We start from the raw sequence: 19,540 nt of genomic DNA, 5'->3' as shown, positions 1-19,540 counted from the left end.
TGTGATAACGGATGACAACATAACAGTGTGAAAAGAATAAAGTAGTTGCTATCTAAATCTCAGATGCCTGTTACTTTAATGCCTGTTACCTAGTGTAAATTACTTCCCTTTGTTTTGACACAATTTCCTAAATCCCAAAATAATGATGAAAAAAATCAAAAGGCAACGTATGAGAAACCACTTAAGTTTTTGTATACTAATTAGATTATTTAAGGCATTCAGGGGGTCTGGAGCAATAGCACAGGGGTAGGGCATTTGCCTTGCACTTGGCCGACCCGGGTTTGATTCCCAGCAGCCCATATGGTCCCCCAACAACGCCAAGAGTAATTCCTGAGTGCATGAGCCAGGAGTAACCCCTGTGCATTCAGTAGATGCCAGTTAATAAAAACATCTCTCATTGTCCTCTATTTCATATGCTTCAATTCGACTGGCATCCTGATAGACTGTACTATAGTCGGATTTTTTTTCCAGTCTAGATATTATTTTTTTAATTGTCTGGTTCCCTTATATTCCTCCCCTCATGGCCTGAAGAACGCCTCCTCAGAGCACTTCTTTGAATACACTGTAATACATAAACTACCATTCTTTCCTATTATGACAGCTCCATTATAGTCTTCACAGCATTTGGAAGAAACTCTATTTTTTTTATTTACTTGTTAATTGTATTTTCCCCCAATGGACTATAAACTTCATGAGAATTCCCTGTTCTCTTGTGTAACTTTATATCGATTAAGTCTAAGTCAGTATTCAGTGCACAGCACATTTCAACAAATAAATGTCAGATACAAACAAATGGAGAATGGTCCAATGGAGAACATGTGCCATAATGAATGAAAAGAAGATGTTATCTGGTAAGATAAATATAAGGAGCAAATCAAGTGATATAAGATTTATATCTCAAATTTAGAGATATTTTTGGAGATGAAACTATACCCCAAAAATAGAATATATGGGGATAAATCACCAAAGAGAGGTTTTAATTCAAGATGGGACTGCTAAAATCAATAGTTACATTTGTTGTTATACCCAGGGAAATAGATGCATTCACCTGGAAGGAACTGTTAATGCACAAGAGAAAATTTATACATGTCTGGGTTCTAGAAGGACTATATGGCAAGAGCATAGACTGACTGGTTATGTGATCTAAAAGGCACACAGCAGGTCTGCAAACTGGTTATTTTTTGAAAGACTGAAGGGTAGTTTCTGTCTTCAGCTGTACTACTTGCTGATTGTTAAATCAGGTACTGTTAGTGACTGGGTTTGTTTGTCTACTAGCAATGAGTAATGTTGATGATTTTTTTTTCTGACTGCAGATGACCCATCTATTGTTAGGGGTGAGGGCAGCTGTGTTTTGGAATTTGTTTTCAGAGTCCACTACTATGGAGAGTGAGAACCATTATGGAATCCACTGGTGCTGTATCATAAAGGTTTTATGAGATAAGAAGATGGTGTCTGCTGGTATTTCCTTCCCAGTTTATACCCTTTAGTTGCTTTCCTCACACTTCAGTGTTGTTTTTATAGGATCATAGGATTGGGCTGCAGGTGTTCTATGCAACCTCTCTGCCCTTGCTTCTTAGGGTAAAGTTCCATATCTTTGAAACCTCTTCCCAACTACAGAGCATAATGTTTGTCCCTATACTGAGGTTACTTTCTAAGCGAGGGCATCTCTCTTTCTCCAGCCTATCTGGGTGATACCTTTTTATCCCTTATGTGGAAGCTTTGTTCATCAAGGCTTCAGATCAACTTCTATGTCCATTTTTATATAGATTTTCTGTGGTTGCCTGGATTGGATAACACAAGTCCATCTATCTACTCATCTCTATCTATTCTCTTTGAAGAGTTTTTCCTGTTTTTCAAGTTTTTAATCCTGACAAAATCAGGAGCTATAGTAGTATTACCAATTATTTTCTGATGCCAGTTTACCCTCAAATAGGAACAGTCCTCTGTATATCTATTTTTTTGTCTGTACTGTCCCTGAACATCTCTACATACTAACTTCCTTTATCCTTTCTTTAGGTTTTATAGTAAAACATATTTGCCAATTATAATTTTATCATTATTTTAATCAGATGGTTAAAAAATATTACTTTTAGTTCTATCATTTCCTCTACACTGAATTCAGTAGACAAGCATCTAGAACACATGATAAAAGGCCCCAAAGATGCATCTATTCAGGTCACATTTCCCAAGTGGGTATACCACTTGAGCCAAAGAATATAGCAGGTTAGATGACCTAGCCTTGCAAGTAGCCAACCTGGGTTCAATTCCAGCACCCATTATGGTCCCTTAAGTATTTCCAGGAGTGCAGATTGCAAAGACAGGAATAAGTTTTGAACATCACTGGGTGTGATCCAAAGCAAAACTATATGCATATAGTTTTATATATATATATATCGGGTTTTATCACTGATAATCTTTACCTATTAAAAGAGAATATTTATTGCCATGTTCCAAATACATATATGGAAATATATGTGTGTATGTATAAAATGTGTAAATGCCAGAGCACTCTCTTTCTACAAACACACACATATACTTACGGGTGATCTTATGATTATGATTATCATATATATCATATTTGACATGGGAGAGCCTGGCAAGCTCCCCGTGGCGTATTCATATGCCAAAACCAGTAACAATGATGGGCCTCATTTCCCTGACCCTGAAAGAGCCTCCAATGTGGCACCATTGGGAAGGATAAGTAAAAAGAGGCTTCTAAAATCTCAGGGCTAAGAAGAATGGAGATGTCATGGAGACCGCTTAAGAAAATCGACCATCAAAGGGATGATGATGATGATGATGATGATGAATATATTATGTAGCACTGTAGCACTGTCGTCCCATTGTTCATTGATTTATTTGAGCAGGCACCAGTAGCATCTTCATTGTGAGACTTGTTGTTACCGTTTTTGGCATATTGAATACGCCACAGGTAGCTTGCCAGATTTGCCATGCAGGCGGGATACTCATGGTAGCTTGCTGGGCTCTCCAAGAGAGATGAAAGAATTGAACCCAGGTCGGCTGCATGCAAGGCAAACACCCTTCCCATTGTGCTATCACTTCATATATATGAGAATATATATATATATATATTCAGAAAAAATTTATCAATGTCCTGTTTCAATGCATGTATTTGATGGCATGCTACACAAAATAAAGAAGGTGAAAACCGGTACATCAGTCTAGAAAACTAAATTGCTGAATGCTGTATCAGAAAAAAGTAAGACAATTTTTTAGGGATTTTTCATGACTAAATGCAAAAAAATGCAGTTTTAAAATAAAATTGAAACAGATTGTGAGGAAAGAAGGGAGATGATTCTTTGGCAACTTCTCTACTTGTTTTAAATAAAGACATTCTTAGAAATCTGTGAACAGACAATCTAGAATCTAGTTGATCCTAGTGGGAAAGAAGGTTATTATTAGTGAAAACAAAACCCACACTGCTTCTTCTATTCCAAATGTGTTGGGTATTCTGCCCAACTTCATCGCAGGGGCTGTTAGATGAGAAGTCATATGGAACAAGAACTGTTGTCTAACAATGTCCCAAACACAACATCCAGATTCAGCTGCATGTACAAGATTTCTGTCTTTCGTAGAATTTTATTTGAATTCTCCAAATTTTATGACTGAAGAAATTAGCTGGGGCACTATAGGAAGAAGTAGCACAAGCAACATAAGTCATTAAATAACTTTATGGAAGTGTAATGATGCCTACTTAACCTAGGTTTTCTCTGTTCCTGATTACCTGCTTTTTTCTGCTTACTCTTAACCCTTCTTTTATGTCTGTTCAGATCAGTCTAAGGCTAACAAAACAAATCTCCCAAACATGGCATGAACAGTGAAACAATAAAATTAGACAAAAACAGATAACAACGAAATAAATTCTGCATATGACTTAAAAAAAGAAAGGTCAGGTTCAAATAAAATACCTTACAGGTATCATCACACAAAACCTAGAGACAGTATTTGAATCAACAGGCAGGAAATTAGACAGGTATTGTTAATACCTGTCAGGGTATTGCTAATGTTATTTTAATACCTGATTCTTTTTTCATTGTAATGAAAGTGACCTCTCTCCCTTTCCTCAAATTCTCGCTTTTATGACACTTTTGCTGAGCTTCCCCCTATGATTTAGTTATTCATCCTAACAGTCTACAGCAGCACAGAAGCCACATTACTAGGTATAGTCTCTCTGCTTCTGTAAATGAGTTCAACCATTTCAAAAGCCACTCCCTTTGTTCCTTGATTTCTTTTTGAGCTCCTAGCAACCGCCATTGTGTCAGATTCTAAATTTAGATCATTTCATGCATCTCTCTGAATCTCCAAATTATACTCCATCAGCACACAACTGAGATTAAGCCTTGGGCTCTTCAGTCTGGGTCGAGTTAACTACTGCACACTTCTTTTTTTATGCATGGAATCCTTACAAAAATAGGTGCACAGGAACAGAAAGACAATGCTATTATAAGTGGTGGAGTTACTAAGGCATTCCTCTGTTACTTCTTGAGCATCCCTCTCTCACCTCTTCTCTGTCATTGTGAACTCCTCACAGTAAATCCCATACTTAGATTCTTAGCATCTCTCATGCAAACAATAATTTCTAGTTAGATTGAATCATACAACCTAGTAATTTAAGTCAGCTGAAATCTCTTCACAAGAAGTTAAGGAGGAGCGAATGGTCTACAAAAGATTGTTAGAGGAACACTCAGCATTTCAACTTACAAACGATAAGTTTTTGTTTATTTGTTTGGGTGGGGGGCATATCTATCTGTACTCAGGGCTTACTTCTAGCTCTGTGCTCAGGAACCACTCCTGGCAGTGCACATATGTGCTTTCTGGTATATACCTGGGTCAGGTTCATGCAGTCAAGAGCCCTACCCATTATGCTATCTCTGCAGTTCCATTATGACAGGTTTTGATACTCTTCACCTCTCTTGTCTGGATTCCCAGTCTTATAGAGATGGGGAAGCAGAGTGATGCTGAGTTAAACCTAAGGGTATGACTATGTATTGCAGACCCTCATATCTGACTGTTATAGATCATAATATTTGAGTTTTCTTTTTGCAACGCAAGCACTGATTTAAACTCTGACTTTGGAGACTGGAAATATAACCTAGGATTGTATGACTTTGAATGAAGACATTTCCTGTTCAATTTTCAGCACCACATGGTCCTTGAGCATTTGGGAACAGCTCTGGAAGCCCCAGAGTATGACAGGGTGTGGTCCTAAGACTCTCACATTCCACCCCCCTCCACTGGTAGCCCAGCTAATACCAATATTACAGCCCTTTGCATTGAGCCACAGTCCCAGACCAAGAATTATTGGGAAAAATTCTAGACCTTCTGAGTACTGTTTGGGAGACAAAATCAATTTTTTAAATTGAATCACCATGTGGTAAGTTACAAAGCTTTCAGGCTGAAGTCTCAGTTACACAATGCTTGAACACCAAACCCTTCACCAGTGCACATATTCCACCACCAAGAACCACAGTAAAATTCCCCACCACCCCCCACATCCCCCCAGCCCTCCACCCTGCCTGTGTATCTGATAAATTTCACTTTATTTTCTCTTTACTTTGATTACATTCAAACAAAAACTCATTATTATTGTTTGGAGTTTCTGTCCCCCCCAGAGTCGAACCTGCTGGAAAGGAAGCATTTGTAATTTGTTTTCCATTGCTGAGAATGAAGAGATATGAGATCCTGTGGCCACAGTAGTGGCCTCGAAATTTTGGATTTCTGTATTTTAGTATTTTAGTAACTAAGTCCAGAGGAATTTCTGCCAAAAGTTGCATCATTGCTAGCTCGTACCTCTCTGCTACTTTATATTTCACATATGAGTGCAATCTTTCTATGTCTGTCTCTTTCTTCCTGACTCATTTCACTCAACATGATACTTTCCATGTTGATGCACTTATATGCAAATTTCATGACTTCATCTTTTCTAACAGCTGCATAGTATTCTGTTGTGTAGATGTACCAAAGTTTCTTTTACCAGTCATCTATTTTTGGGCACTCTGTTTTTTTCCAGATTGTGGCTATTGTAAACAGTGCTGCAATGAACATAGAAATGCAAATGTCATTTCTACTATACCTTTTTGCCTCTCTGGGGTATATTACCAGGAGTGGTATTGCTGGGTCAAATGGAAGCTCAATTTCTAATTTTTTGAGAATCGTCCATATTGTTTTCCAAAAGGACTGAACAAGTTGGCATTCCCACCAGCAGAGTAGGAGAGACCCTTTCTCGCCACATCCGCGCCAACACCATTGGCTTTTGTTTTTTTTCGATGTGGGCCAGTCTCTGTGGTGTGAGATGGTATCTCATTGTTGTTTTGATCTGCATCTCCCTGATGATTAGTGTGAAAAACGTTTTTTCATGTGCCTCTGAGCCATTCGGATTTCTTCTTTGGGGAAGTTTATTTTCATTTAATCACCCCATTTTTTAATGGGGTTGTCAGTTTTCTTCTTGTGGAGTTCAACCGGTGCCTTGTATACTCTTGATATCAACCCCTTAATCGGATGGGTATTGGGTAAATATATTTTCCCATTCTGTAGGCTGTCTTTGTACTTTGGTCACTGTATCTTTTGAGGTGCAGAAGCTTCTCAGTTTAAGGTAGTCTCATTTATTTATCTCTGTTTTCACTTGCTTGGCCAGTGGCGTGTCAGCTTTGAAGATACTGTTAGCTTCAGTGTCATGAAGGGTTTTGCTGACCTTGTCTTCAATGTACCTTATAGATTCTGGTCTGATGTTGAGGTCTTTAATCCATTTTGATCTGACTTTTGTACATGGTGATAGGTGGAGATCTGAGTCCATTTTTTTGCATATAGCTGTCCAGTTTTGCCAGCAGAATTTGTTAAACATGCTTTCCTTGCTCCACTTCACATTTCTTGCTCCCTTATCAAAGATTAGATGATCATATATTTGGGGTGGTGTGTCAGAATATTCAACACTGTTTCATTGGTCTGCAGCTCTACCTTTGTTCCAGTACCGTGCTGTTTTAATTACTACCACTTTGTAGTAAAGTTTGAAGTTGGGGAGGTTGATTCCTCCCATTTTCTTTTTCCCAAGAATTGGGCAAAATCAAATTTTAAAAACTATCTTTGAAGCATCTAATTATAAAAATAAAATAATTGAGAGTCTGTTGAATGGGTAAAGAGCCAGGCTATTTCCCCTAGGCAAGGTCCTTTGTTTTACAAATTCAGGCTGGTTTTGTTATATGATCAGTTGGTACAGACTTTCAATCTTTTTCCAGTTGACTTCTACCCTTTTTCGTTTCTTATCTGCCTCAGCTAACCTTTTTTAACCTTATGTTTTACTTCACCAATGATCCTAAACCTCTTACTCCTGACCTCAATAATAACAGAATCCCTCTTTCCCACTTCCCACCTTACTCTTTCCCTCTCCTTTTCCCTCTCCCTTTCCCCCCCCTTTCCTCTCCCCACCTCTGTTCCACTTCTTGACCTCACTGTGACCTCACTGTGGCCAGGTCTGTGCATTGTCATTTCCAGGTTTTATTAATGATAAATTTCTATTCCTCAATTCTCAAATTTCCTGATGATGTGAGTATTGAGCGCTGTTCAGGAGTGAAAAAAAGTAGCCCTAATTAAAAAAAAAAAAAGATATTCTCTGAGTCCTGGTTGGATTACTAAAAATATTACCATGAAGTAAGTGGCTGAGAATGTGAATCTGGTAAAATCTGCAGTGGTTAAAGATTCCTGCATGCAATACACATTAAAATCTAGACAGCCTCACTATGGTCACCATCACGCTATACCTGAGACCCACTTGATCTGCACATTTTAGAAACTGTTGTATATTCCCTAAATGTGTAGGGACCTTGGTGTCTAAGACTAGGGCAAAATTATGCTTTTCCCAAGAGAACAAGTATCTATCTTCATCCTGGTTTTTCTAAGTTCCTTATCTTTTTCACAGAAAGGGCTTTTAGAAGACAAATCAAACATTTTAAAAATATTTTTATGTTTATATTGGAAAGCTTGTCTTATAGTCTCTGGATGACCAAGACGAAGCTCCCGGAAGAGAGCGATGCAGTGTCTCTTACTCCCGCACCTGGCTGTCTTCACCAGGGCCCCTCGGACAGAGTAAGCTTCAGTTTCCCTCCCCGCCCGGAGCAGAGCTCCCACAGTCAAAGACCTCTAGAGCCTAGCCACAGCCATGCTCAAGGCCCCTCTCGACATCTTCGGATGAGCCTCACACATGAAGGAACTGGCAGAGGAACCCAGGTGTGTGGGACCCGGGGCTGAGAACTCCAAGACTCCTTGGATCAGTACTGGGCCTTTTCTGCCCAGATTCCCCATTTTCCAGTAGCTAGTCAGTCACACCCAGGGACTGCCCCAGCGCCATGTAATTCCACCAACGGCCAACATCCAGAGACTATAAAACCAAATTCCCATGGAAGAGCCTCACAAACTCCCCATGGTGTATTTATATGTCAAAACCAATAACAATAATTGTTCTCATTTCCCTGACCCTGAAAGACCCTCCAATGCAGCACCATTGGGAAGGACGAGTAAAGAGAGGCTTCTAAAATCTCAGGGCTAAGAAGAATGGAGATGTTACTGAGATCGCTCGAGAAATTCGATAATCAATGGGATGATGATGATGATGATGATGATGATGATGATGATGATGATGATATTGGAGAGAAGAGAGATAAAGAAATTACCCACCCCAAATCATGATGCATGGGTGGCTCCAAAATAGCCTGCTGGATTTTCTTTGCAAAGTAATTTATAAGAACCTCTTCCAAGCTGTCTCCATCTGGGGTTCATGTCTAGTAAGAGTTCATTGCAAGGGATATATGAAAAAAAAAAAAAAACAGGAAGCCCCCTAGGTTTTGTTTTCTGTATTCAGAATCTCATCAGGGCCTTTTGTCCCTGCAGAATTATTTTTTGGGAGGGTCCAATCTTTGGATGTGGACTATTTGGGGTTAAGGAACTCTTTGGGGTTAAGAAAGTAAAACCAGCCAGAGGCTTATAATTTGTGTTATGGCTTGATGTAGTAATTCTTTTTTAAGAACAAATCCTGGTTTGATGGCTTATTGAAACGTATTACCAATAGTCCTCTAACTGACTGCCTACTTTGCTGATTTTATTGCTAAAGGGTATCTTGAAATCATAATAAAAATCCCCAGGCAGGCCTAGTCTTTATATTGCTTTTAAAGGGGAAATGTCTTTGGTAACCCCAAATTCAGATGAGTGTTCCCAAGCATTTTTAACTGAAGATATTATTCTCAATTGGCAAACTGATGTAAACTCCATCCAAGTCTAAAACAACACCAAACACTAAATAGGAAGTGCCCCTATATGCCGTGTGAATGTCTGCAATGTTTACTTCAATAACATAATCTTAAAGCTAAGAAATTTCTCAGTGAAATCAAATAATCTAAATTTGGCATCATTGTTGCCATTTTCTTCCCCTCAAAAGTTAGATAAACTCTCTGGAGTTAAGAAAGCAAAACTGAGGAGAGGCTTATTATTTTGAGACTGTGATAACCCTTCACTGCGAGAAGTCACCTTGTTACATTCTGGCTTTGACTTACATCAAAGCAAAGCCCATGTATAGAAAATTAAAAAGAAACAACTTTGTACTAATAAAAACCCTAGAAGATATTTTTTATAAATACTGTGCTGTATTTGAGTGGAAGCCACCCAGAAAATATGTTGCAACCACCCTTATTACTGACAAACTTGCTGTAAAGTGAATGAGAGGCTAGGACTCACAAAAGCCAACAGGAGTTCCTGTGTGGTGTGCACATTAAGGATACACCCAAAGTTTCCAGGTTTGTTGTCAATTAATATCACAGAAAAGAATTTTCAGAGGAGACATGTAATGAAAAAAAATCTGTGTTATATAGAAACGTGCCCCTCGATGGCTCACTGCCTCATCATAGTGGCGGGTGGCAATGGTACCAAATGGGGAAGAGTGAACCAACAGGTGCTGCCCAGAGGTGCAGGTAGGTGCTTGTTTTACAACATGCCAATCAACCAAAAGCTTGCATTCAGTAGACTGGAAAAACCTGTATGGGTGATTAGTGACTGCCCTAAATGCCTCCATCCCTCTTGGAGAGCCCAGCAAGCTATGGGGAGTATCCCGCCCCCATGGCAGAGCCTGGCAAGCTTCCTGTGGCATATTCAATATGGCAAAAACAGTAACAATAATGGTACTCACTGCCCTGACCCTGAAAGAGCCCCCAATATGGCAGCATTGGGAAGGACAAGCAAGGACAGGCTGATAAAATCTCAGGGCCAAACTAGGCTGCCAAAATGAAGAAGGACTAAAATGATTATTTGTACTTTCAATGCACGTATGCTATCATTGGAAGCATCCATCAAACACCTGTTGATGCAAGTGCAGAAGGTCAAGTACGATGTCATTGGACTGACTGAGATGAGAAGGCATAGATCACATGACGCCGTTTTCGACACTGGAGAAGAACTGTTTCTCAGAACATACGACAGTAGGGGTGTCAATGGTGTCAGTGTCCTTGTCAACACAAACTTGGCCATGAGAATCAATTAGTTCGAATGCCTAAAGTGGCTCATTGATAGCAGTTTCTGTCTTCATCATCTATGCACCAACATTAAACTATGATGAAGAAGAAATTGAGAAGTTCTACCTGGAGCTGGGTAAGTTTTATAAAGAAGAATACACCCTCTACAAGGTCATTGTTGGTGATTTTAATGCAAAGATAAGATCGAGAAGGTCACCTGAAGAACTCCACATCAGGACCCATGGCCTAGAATGGAACGAACAGGGTGAGACTGTCTGAGTTCATCATGCTGACCAAGACCATCCATGTTAACTCTCAGTTCCAGAAGGCCATTGACATGGGAGTCTCCTGGAGGACAGTTCCACAATAAAATTTACCACATCATATTCAATCGATGGTTTTGCCTGACCGATGTCACTGTTGCCCCAAAATTCCAAATGGGATCAGACCAACATCTTTTTCATGCAAAATTCTACTTCAAGGAGTGAGGAGAAAGGGCTGCAAAGTTTAAGAAGAGAATTCCCAGAATGACCACCAACTGGGAGCTCTTCAGCCTATTGTGACAATATGGGATGATGCTCTCATTGACAACATGGCTGAGAAATACTATTGACTGGTTCAACACCTCCATGTCTGTGCAAGGAATGCTGAGAGTAAGAAAGACACAGAAGAATTCCTATCTTCAGAAACTCTCAAGCTCATTCACCAATGCGGTTTGGGGTGAGCCTCAGGTAATCACAAGCTAACATCTAAGTTGACAAAGCTGTGCAGAGAAGCGATAAAGGAAGACCTCAAAGAGAGAAGAGCAGCAGTTTCGGCTGATGCAGCAGAAGCCAAGAATTTTGCAATGCCTGCCTGTCCTTTGCCAACAATAAGACCAAGATGACTGCCTTCTGATGTCCTGATGGATTTATCACATTTTCCAGAAGGGCAATGGAGAAGGTTATCCACGACTTCTACTCAGATCTCTCTGATAGCCACATCTACCTGTACACATACCAAATTCCTCAGGAAAGACTTGTCGTTCCCAGCATTCTCCCTTCTGAAATCTGACACATGATTTCGTTGGTAAAGAAGCATACATCACCCAATCCAAACAAGGTCACACCCGAACACCTGAAGAATCTGCTGCCAATACTCATCAATACACTGACTTAGCTCTTCACATGTTATCTGTCTGAATGCAAGTTTCCATCCGAATGGAAAACCAGCAGGACTGTTCTGATATACAAGAAGGGAGACAGCCACGACATTGACAACTATAACCTGATCTGCCTGTTATCCATCGTCTACAAGTTGTTCACTCAAGTCCTCTTGAATAGGCTTGGCAGAACACTAGACACAGGACAACCATGTGAGCAAGCTGGATTCCAAAAAGGATTCAGCACAACTGACTGAATGACCATATTCACACAGTGACCATGCTCATTGAAGTTTCATGAGAGTTCAAAATGCCATTATGTCTAACATTGATTTAAAGAAGGCCTTTGATTCAGTTAAGACTGAAGCTGTCATCAAGCCCTAGCCAAACAAGTCATTCAAACTCAGTACACTAGGATCCTCCATGAGCTGTACTGTGGATTCGCCACCAGGATCTCACCATTCTACAAAGAAGTGATCATTGACATAAAGAGAGGCATTTGACAGGGCAACACCATTTCACCAAAACTCTTCAGTGCCACCCTTAATAACGTCATGAAATGACTGGAATGGGAAGGAATGGAAGTGAAGATAGACGGTCGGCAACTACACCACCTCTGCACCACCTCTGCTTAGCTGATGACATTATTCTAATAAAACCAAACATTAGCCAAGTTGCACAAATGCTGGCCAACTTCGACCGTGAGTGCGGGAAGGTCGAACTATAGCAGAATCTCTCGAAGCCAATGTTCATTAGAAACGAACGAGTCCCTGATGTTCTATTTGCTCTCAACGGAATGAAAATCTTTGAATGCAGCAGTTATGTGTACTTAGTTCAAGAACTCGACATAACAAAAATCTTGGCTCCAGAACTGTGCAGGAGGAAAAGAGTGGTGTGGAACACCTTCAAAAGTGTTGAAGACGATGTTAAGAGGATGAAAAACCTCCAGCTCCGGGCACATCTTTTTGACTCCACTGTTCTTCCTGCACTAACATACGCCTCATTTATCTGGACTCTATGAAAACAAGATGAGAATGCTATTCAGGTCTCCCAAAGAGGAATCAAAAGAGCTATCCTTGGAGTATCACATTTCACTCAAGTGAGAGAAGGAATCCAGGGTTCCTACGTCTGTTGATGATCGAGAATCAGGGATGCTGCCTTGTTTGCCAAAGCCTTGAAAATCAGATGGGATTTTCAATGTCTCCAATTCGCATTGGAATGTCTCCAATTCGCATCACACATAATGCGAATTGGAGACAACTGATGGACTAGAGCCATTACAGATTTGATTCTATGGACATCAAAAGAACGCCTGGATGCCCCTCTACAAGATTGGTCATACCTCTTTGTAAATACTCTGAACAAACAGTTTGATGGTCTTTGTGTTCTTGGAGTGAGCAGACCACATTGGACTACACCAGCATGCGATAGGGATGAATGGAAATATTACTGGCAACTGCTCGAGCAAATCGATGAGCAACAGAATGTCAAGTGATAGGAAATGTGAGACAGGAGACCGTGGGAAAAAGAAAACATATGCTTGAGAAAACATGGACTTTTCCATAGAAGAGGAGAGCAAGAAACCCCAGAGAAAAAACAATTTTATAGTTCAAGTAAGGGTGCAGTTGACCCCACCAGAAAAATGTGGAATATGCAGAGGAGAAAGACAAAAACCAAAAGTAGAGGGTGTGACAGACTCCAAGAATGGAATGTATAAAGTTCACTTCTGCAAAGCTAGTTTTATAGTTTCCCAAATTGCATTTTCTAGGAGTTGTTAAAGGATTGAAGAATCAGCCTTTGAAGGGGCCTCACTCATGACTTTGAGTTGGAGCTCTCAGCCTGTAACTGAGAACAGGTGGCAGGAATTCCTCTTGAACTCAAATTTACTTTTTGAATTTCACGTGAGTTTCAAAAAGTAATTCCTGCTTGCTTCAACTGTGTAATCTACCTTCCTGCTTGCTTCAACTGTCTATCTATTTGGACAATATAATATTCAATGAAATATAGTAACTATAGTCAAGCCAGTTAATAAATAACATGGAACTCTTGGCATTCTTGACTTTATTATGCATGGTTTTGATAGTAGTTCATAGGGAATATTAATAGAACATAATTATTATTTCTGAGTTATTAATTTGACCATGAGTTTTTTATTTCAACTATTAAGTATCTCCCAGGAGTGTATCAGCCAGGAGTGACCCCTGAACATAGAGGCAGAAATAAGTCCTGTGTACATGGTACAGCCCAATTCTCCCACTTACACGCACAGTGAAAGTTAATAAACTTAGAAATTTAACTGACCTTAAGTGACTGATAAGTGGCAGTTTTATATCTAGCAAATAGAAGTCTATATAAGATGTAGCTTCCATAGTCTGAAAAAGGGTAAAATAAGGTAAAGAAGGTAAAATAAAAAATTAAATAAGATTAAAATAAGCAAGAGAAAAGAGATTACTCCAGGTAAAACCACCTTTTCTCAGGGGACCTTAAGCACAGTACTAATGCTGATCTGAAAACTACAGATTGATGGGTTTAGATTATACATTTGGGAGAAGCTGAAATTGCAATTATAGGTTCAATAATAAATCTAAATGGTGACTTGGAGAGCTCTATTGTGTTTTTTCCTGTTTTATCAATCTCAACAAAATATTCCTTACTACAGTGCAAACAGGACTCAGGGTAAGTAAGAATTATCTGAAACTGTGATTTAAAATGTGTGCTTCTTTGAGAATTGTCACTTGTGTGGTTTTCTATTTCAAGTGCCTTTAGCAGAAATTGTGGGATTAGATTCCCCAGAAGGGTCAGATAGGTTTTTCTACATATTCCTAAAGTAAAACTCTTCCAATAAGAGTCACCTTGAGATGGCCAATGAAGAATCACAAAAGTCTCTTTGATTCTTGGGTGAAATCAGTGCATCCCCTAGAACCAAATGAAGGAGAAAAACTGACCTTGTCAGAGAGACCAAAGCCATCAAGGACTGCAAAATTCTGGTTTCCGGAGCAGATGACAAATTGAATAGCAAAATACCCAAATGCAACTAAAGGTTGGCCTGGGGAAGTGGATATCACAATGTGATAAGGACACTGATGTTCAAGTACTATAAGAAGATTCCAGGATACAGTCAGAAGGGGAAAAATGCTGCTTAGGGGCTGACTCAAGAGAAAGACGGAGTTAAAGCATTTACCCCACCACCATATGAAAGCCCTTCTCCATCAAAATTATTACTGATTATGGTTTTATAAGTTAATTATCACAATTAGAAAAACAATTTAATATATATTTATACATGAGAGTTATTCATTTTGGATAGAATACTCCTCTATGTCTCTGCATGGCTGCTAGCACACTATTTCAAGGAGTTTTTACTTTAATCTCACTTGATTCTCTTATAATCTCTGGACATGGATACAACCTTGTTATAATCATTTTCTGTTCTACAAATGAAGATATTGAGAAAAGAAAAACTTAGATGCTATATAATATGGCTAAAGCAAAAACTCAGATATTTATCCTATAGTTCTCAATTTTACTGAAGTGAAAAGTATATTTAACTATTTAGTTTCCCTATCATTGATGAGTCATGAAATTTAAATTATTTTATTAAATTTTAGGAATGAATTAAATCATTTTCACCTACCAGTTGCTTTACTATTAAGAAGATACAATGGGACAAACTGCATTTTTTTTCAGATTAGAGTTTTACAAGTGATTGGTCAAAGATAGAAGGCAGAGAATAAATACACATAATAAACTAGAATTGGAAAAATCAGATCAGACTGGAAAGAGAGGAGCCATGTTAAGGAAAAAAAAGGAATATTATGGAAACTAAAAGTAGGGTTCAATTGCTAACTAGAGTTTCCAACTAAATCAAGATAATTATATCCCATCTACACAATGGAATACTATGCAGCTCTTAGGAAAAATGAAGTTATGAAATTCACTTATAAATGTATGGACATGGAGAGTATCATCCTGAGTGAAATGAATCAAAAGAGAGGGATAGATATAAAATTGTTAGACTCATATGTGAGTATTAAAAAACAACAACATGCGACTAATATCCAAAGACAGTAGAAAAAATGTTCAAGCCAATTGGTGCCTGGTTGGAAGCCTGCCTCAGGGGAGAAGGCAACTGAGATAGAAAAGGGACCACTATGACAAAGATAATTGGTAATGAACACTCTGGATAAGAACTGCGTGCTGAAGGTGAGGGAGCAGGCATGATAACCTCTCAGTATTGTATTGCAAACCATAAAGACCAGAAGGAGATGGGGGGGGGGAGAGAGAGAGAGAGAGAGAGAGAGAGAGAGAGAGAGAGAGAGAGAGAGAGAGAGAGAGAGAGAGAGAGAGAGAGAGAGAGAGAGAGAAAGAGAGAGAGAAAGAAAAGGAGGGGAAGAGAAGCAACAAGCAACAAGCCAGACTGGGGGAAGGGTGGTGAGAGGGAAACTTTGGACATTAGTGTAGGAAATGTATTCTGGTGCAAGGACAGATGTTGGAATACTGTATGGTTGAACTCCACCCAGGAAAAGTTTTGTAATTCTGTGTCTCATGGTGTTCGATTTTAGAAGATAATGAATGAATTAATTAAAGGATAATTGGACTAGATTCTTAGAAATGTTGAAGAGATGAGTTTAAATAAACAACTGGTAGCTCAGAAACCAGGTAAGCAAACTGAAGCAAAGAAAAGACATTAAGGGGTCAGAGCAATAGTAGAGCAGGTAGGCATTTGCCTTGCATGAGGTCAACCTGGATTTGATCCTTGGCATCCCATATGGATCCCTTGAGCACTGCCAGGAGTAATTCCTGAATGCAGAGCCAAGAGTAACCCCTGAGCATTGTAGGGTATGACCCCCAAATAAAAACAAAACAAAACAAAAAGAACAGAAAAAAACATTAACAGAGATGAGCTAGATTAAAATGTTAGAGGAAAAGAAATTTGATAATAAAAAACAATGAAATTGTATACAAACTAGACTGCATAACAAACTAGAAGGCCAAGCATTTAGATAATTGGTCTGTGCAATAGAAAGTGGAATTATTTTTAGAAAGGACAAAACTGGGAAGGTAATTATTCGTAAAACAGTAAGATTTAAGTTCATAAAGATAAATGACTTTGGAAAACATGTAAAAGTTTTACTGCATTTGGTAAGAAACTGCTTTCTTAGTGGCCTAAAACATTTCATTTTTCCTACTAAAGATCTTGTAAAAAATAAATTGACTTAAAATAAATTGCCATCTTAAAATATACATCATACATTTTGATGAGAAAAAAGGACATCGCAACATTTTTCAAAGCCATTTTAAGGAATCAACAAATCTGAACTCCCACAAGAGTCTTTATCCTTTATGCCTACAGTGTCAAGTCTTTGGAGTAAACATTCTGTGATAGATTTTACTTACTCTCTCTTCTAATTTGAACATCCTGAGTAATGGCTACAACATACTTTTGTTCAAATAGCATTAAATTTTTAACACTAGAAGTGAGAAATCTTTAATTTAGATCTTGTGAATTATAACAAAAAGATTACTCAAAGAGCACTTAATCCAACTGTAAAATAAATTAATTATAGTTCATATAACATTGAATTCAAATACAAATAAATGAGAAAGTATATATAACTGCAGAAATTTAGTTCTGATACTAGTCTGCAATCTAGCCTTGATCGAAGAATTGGTAAGACTCTTAGACAGTTTCAGGTAAATATTCCAATTTTTTTGACATAATTTTCCTATAAATCAACACTGCTTTCTTTCATCTAATTCTAGGCTACTCACTGCTCCCTCCTCACCCACACCTTCGGTTGCTATGCATATGTCAAATTGGTAAACAACAAATGGGAAAAAAAATAAGTCAATGTTTCTATTCAAAAATGAATGTGATTACATTCAATATTTCAGCAAAAAACTCACTATTTTTGCTTGGAGTTTCTCCTCCCAAAGTTGGACCTGCTGAAAAGGAAGCATCAAAGTAAAGTGAAATTTATTAGCTACACAGGCGGGGTGGAGGGTTGGGTGGCTGGGGGGTGAGGGGGAGGTATACTGTGATTCTTGGTGGTGGAATATGTGCACTGGTGAAGGGATGGGTGTTCGAGTATTGTATAACTGAGACTTAAACCTGAAAGGTTTGTAACTTTCCACATGATGATTCAATAAAAAAATAATAAATAAACAAATAAAAATAAAAATAAATGAATGTGAGGATAAAAGAAAATGCAAAGTTCAGGGATCATTTCTATAGTTATTAGTAGAGAAGTTTCTCTGATCATACAGAGCACCTGAAACCCTGAGGAGGAGTCAGAGTATTCTTCCCTGAGCATGAAGCCCATTCTAAGTGTTGCTTTTGCAATTACCTTTTCCTATTAATGATTATTCTCTCTTCCCTTGGAAGACGGAGAGGGAGAAGATGCAGTTTGAATGGTTTTAGTAGTTAACAAAAAAGAAGATAATGCAGCCATGACTGAATGTTATGATAGTACATGATGTAATATGAACATTATACTATTCATATATCAGTAATGCCTTTAGTTTTTTTTTAATTTCCTTTAAACTATATTTAGGCTCTTCTGTGTGTTTCAGATAGTCTGCATGAACCATGTTAGAATATTCATTTGTTTTGACTTTGAAGTAGTTTTCCTTTAAAAACATATTTCAGAGAACACTTGGTGCTATTAATAATCTGTTCAATTTTACCTATCCTTTCCATCTCTATGCCTAACCTTTTGTTTTCTCTCTTTTGCTTCATTCAGCTTGCTTTCACTGGTTCCCACTGTTCTTTAACTGTACCTGCCTTTTACAACTCAGGAGATGAGGGCACCTGAGACATGTTAGACTTTTCACCTACTATATCTGACCTACTATTACCTTTTTATATATATTTTTGGCATATGCAGTGGTGTTCAGTGCTTACTCCTGGCTTTTGCTGCCTGAGATTGGACCAGGGTGAATCACAGTCAAGGTTAGCATGCTACCCATTGTATTAGCTCTCCAGCTTCCTCTTTTTATCTTTTCTTATAATTGAATAACTTAGAGAATTACTTCCTTTCTTCCTATCATACATTGAAAACTATACTCCACCGGTAAGCATAAAATACAAAATTTTTCAATGTATATCCAAAAAAGTAAATCTTTGCATCTCTAAGTTTCAAAGCAGTGTTGGAAAGTGAGATTAGCACTTCACTTTTGGCATGCAAATAGAATTTCCTGATTGGATATAATTTGATAATTTTCTTTCATTACTCAAACATCATTGTAACTTCTAAAGACTTGTTAAAAATCCTCTCATTCGATCATGATTCTACTTTATCCAATTTATGTAGTTCTCTAAATTATTTATGGACTGAACATAAATTGGAAAATTGCAAGACAGGTAACTCCATACTCTGTTTATTTCCAAATTCTTCCTGTTTAAAATAGGTGCCTCGGATGGAAAAAGCTACCAAATTAGATAAAAGTTTGAATCTAGTTAAAGAGTAAAAGGATTCATCTTCATCTAGTCTATTACTTAAAATGGCAAAACTTAATTTAAAGCTAAATGAAGGACTTTTGTCCTCTTCATGTAGCAGATTAAAGTTTAAACTTTGATGGTATGTATCCTCCAAAACTTATACAAAGTTACTGGATAGGTGAATGTTTTCCATGTATACCTTGATTACGAGGTTAGAATATAGTGGTACAATTGCACTACTACTGTGAAAAATTTATTATCTATTCAGCCAGACTGTTTAATTTTGAAATGAACATGGATTGTTACACTCACTTTTTTAAACTTCTGTTTCAACTTCTAAAGACTGTGATACTTACTATTTCCAAGTCAAATGGATATTTTCTTCCCTGAGGCTTCACTGTCATGGGCAGAGACAAATAGCCTGTTCATCATCTGTCACTGCTTTGT

The 19,540-nt window shown here is 38.2% G+C and overlaps 1 non-coding gene across 1 annotated transcript; it reads left to right on the top strand.

Annotated features, from left to right (window-relative positions):
- Nucleotides 1-17,857: 17,857 nt before the first annotated feature.
- LOC129403758 (small nucleolar RNA U3) lies at nucleotides 17,858-18,068 on the top strand. The gene has a single exon (XR_008629432.1). It is a non-coding gene; the product is annotated as a small nucleolar RNA U3 (small nucleolar RNA).
- The last annotated feature ends 1,472 nt before the right edge of the window (nucleotides 18,069-19,540 follow it).

The sequence above is a fragment of the Sorex araneus genome, chromosome 3 (assembly GCF_027595985.1).
Source record: "Sorex araneus isolate mSorAra2 chromosome 3, mSorAra2.pri, whole genome shotgun sequence".
Taxonomy (NCBI): Eukaryota; Metazoa; Chordata; class Mammalia; order Eulipotyphla; family Soricidae; genus Sorex; species Sorex araneus.
This window is presented reverse-complemented; position numbering and strand designations above follow the sequence as displayed.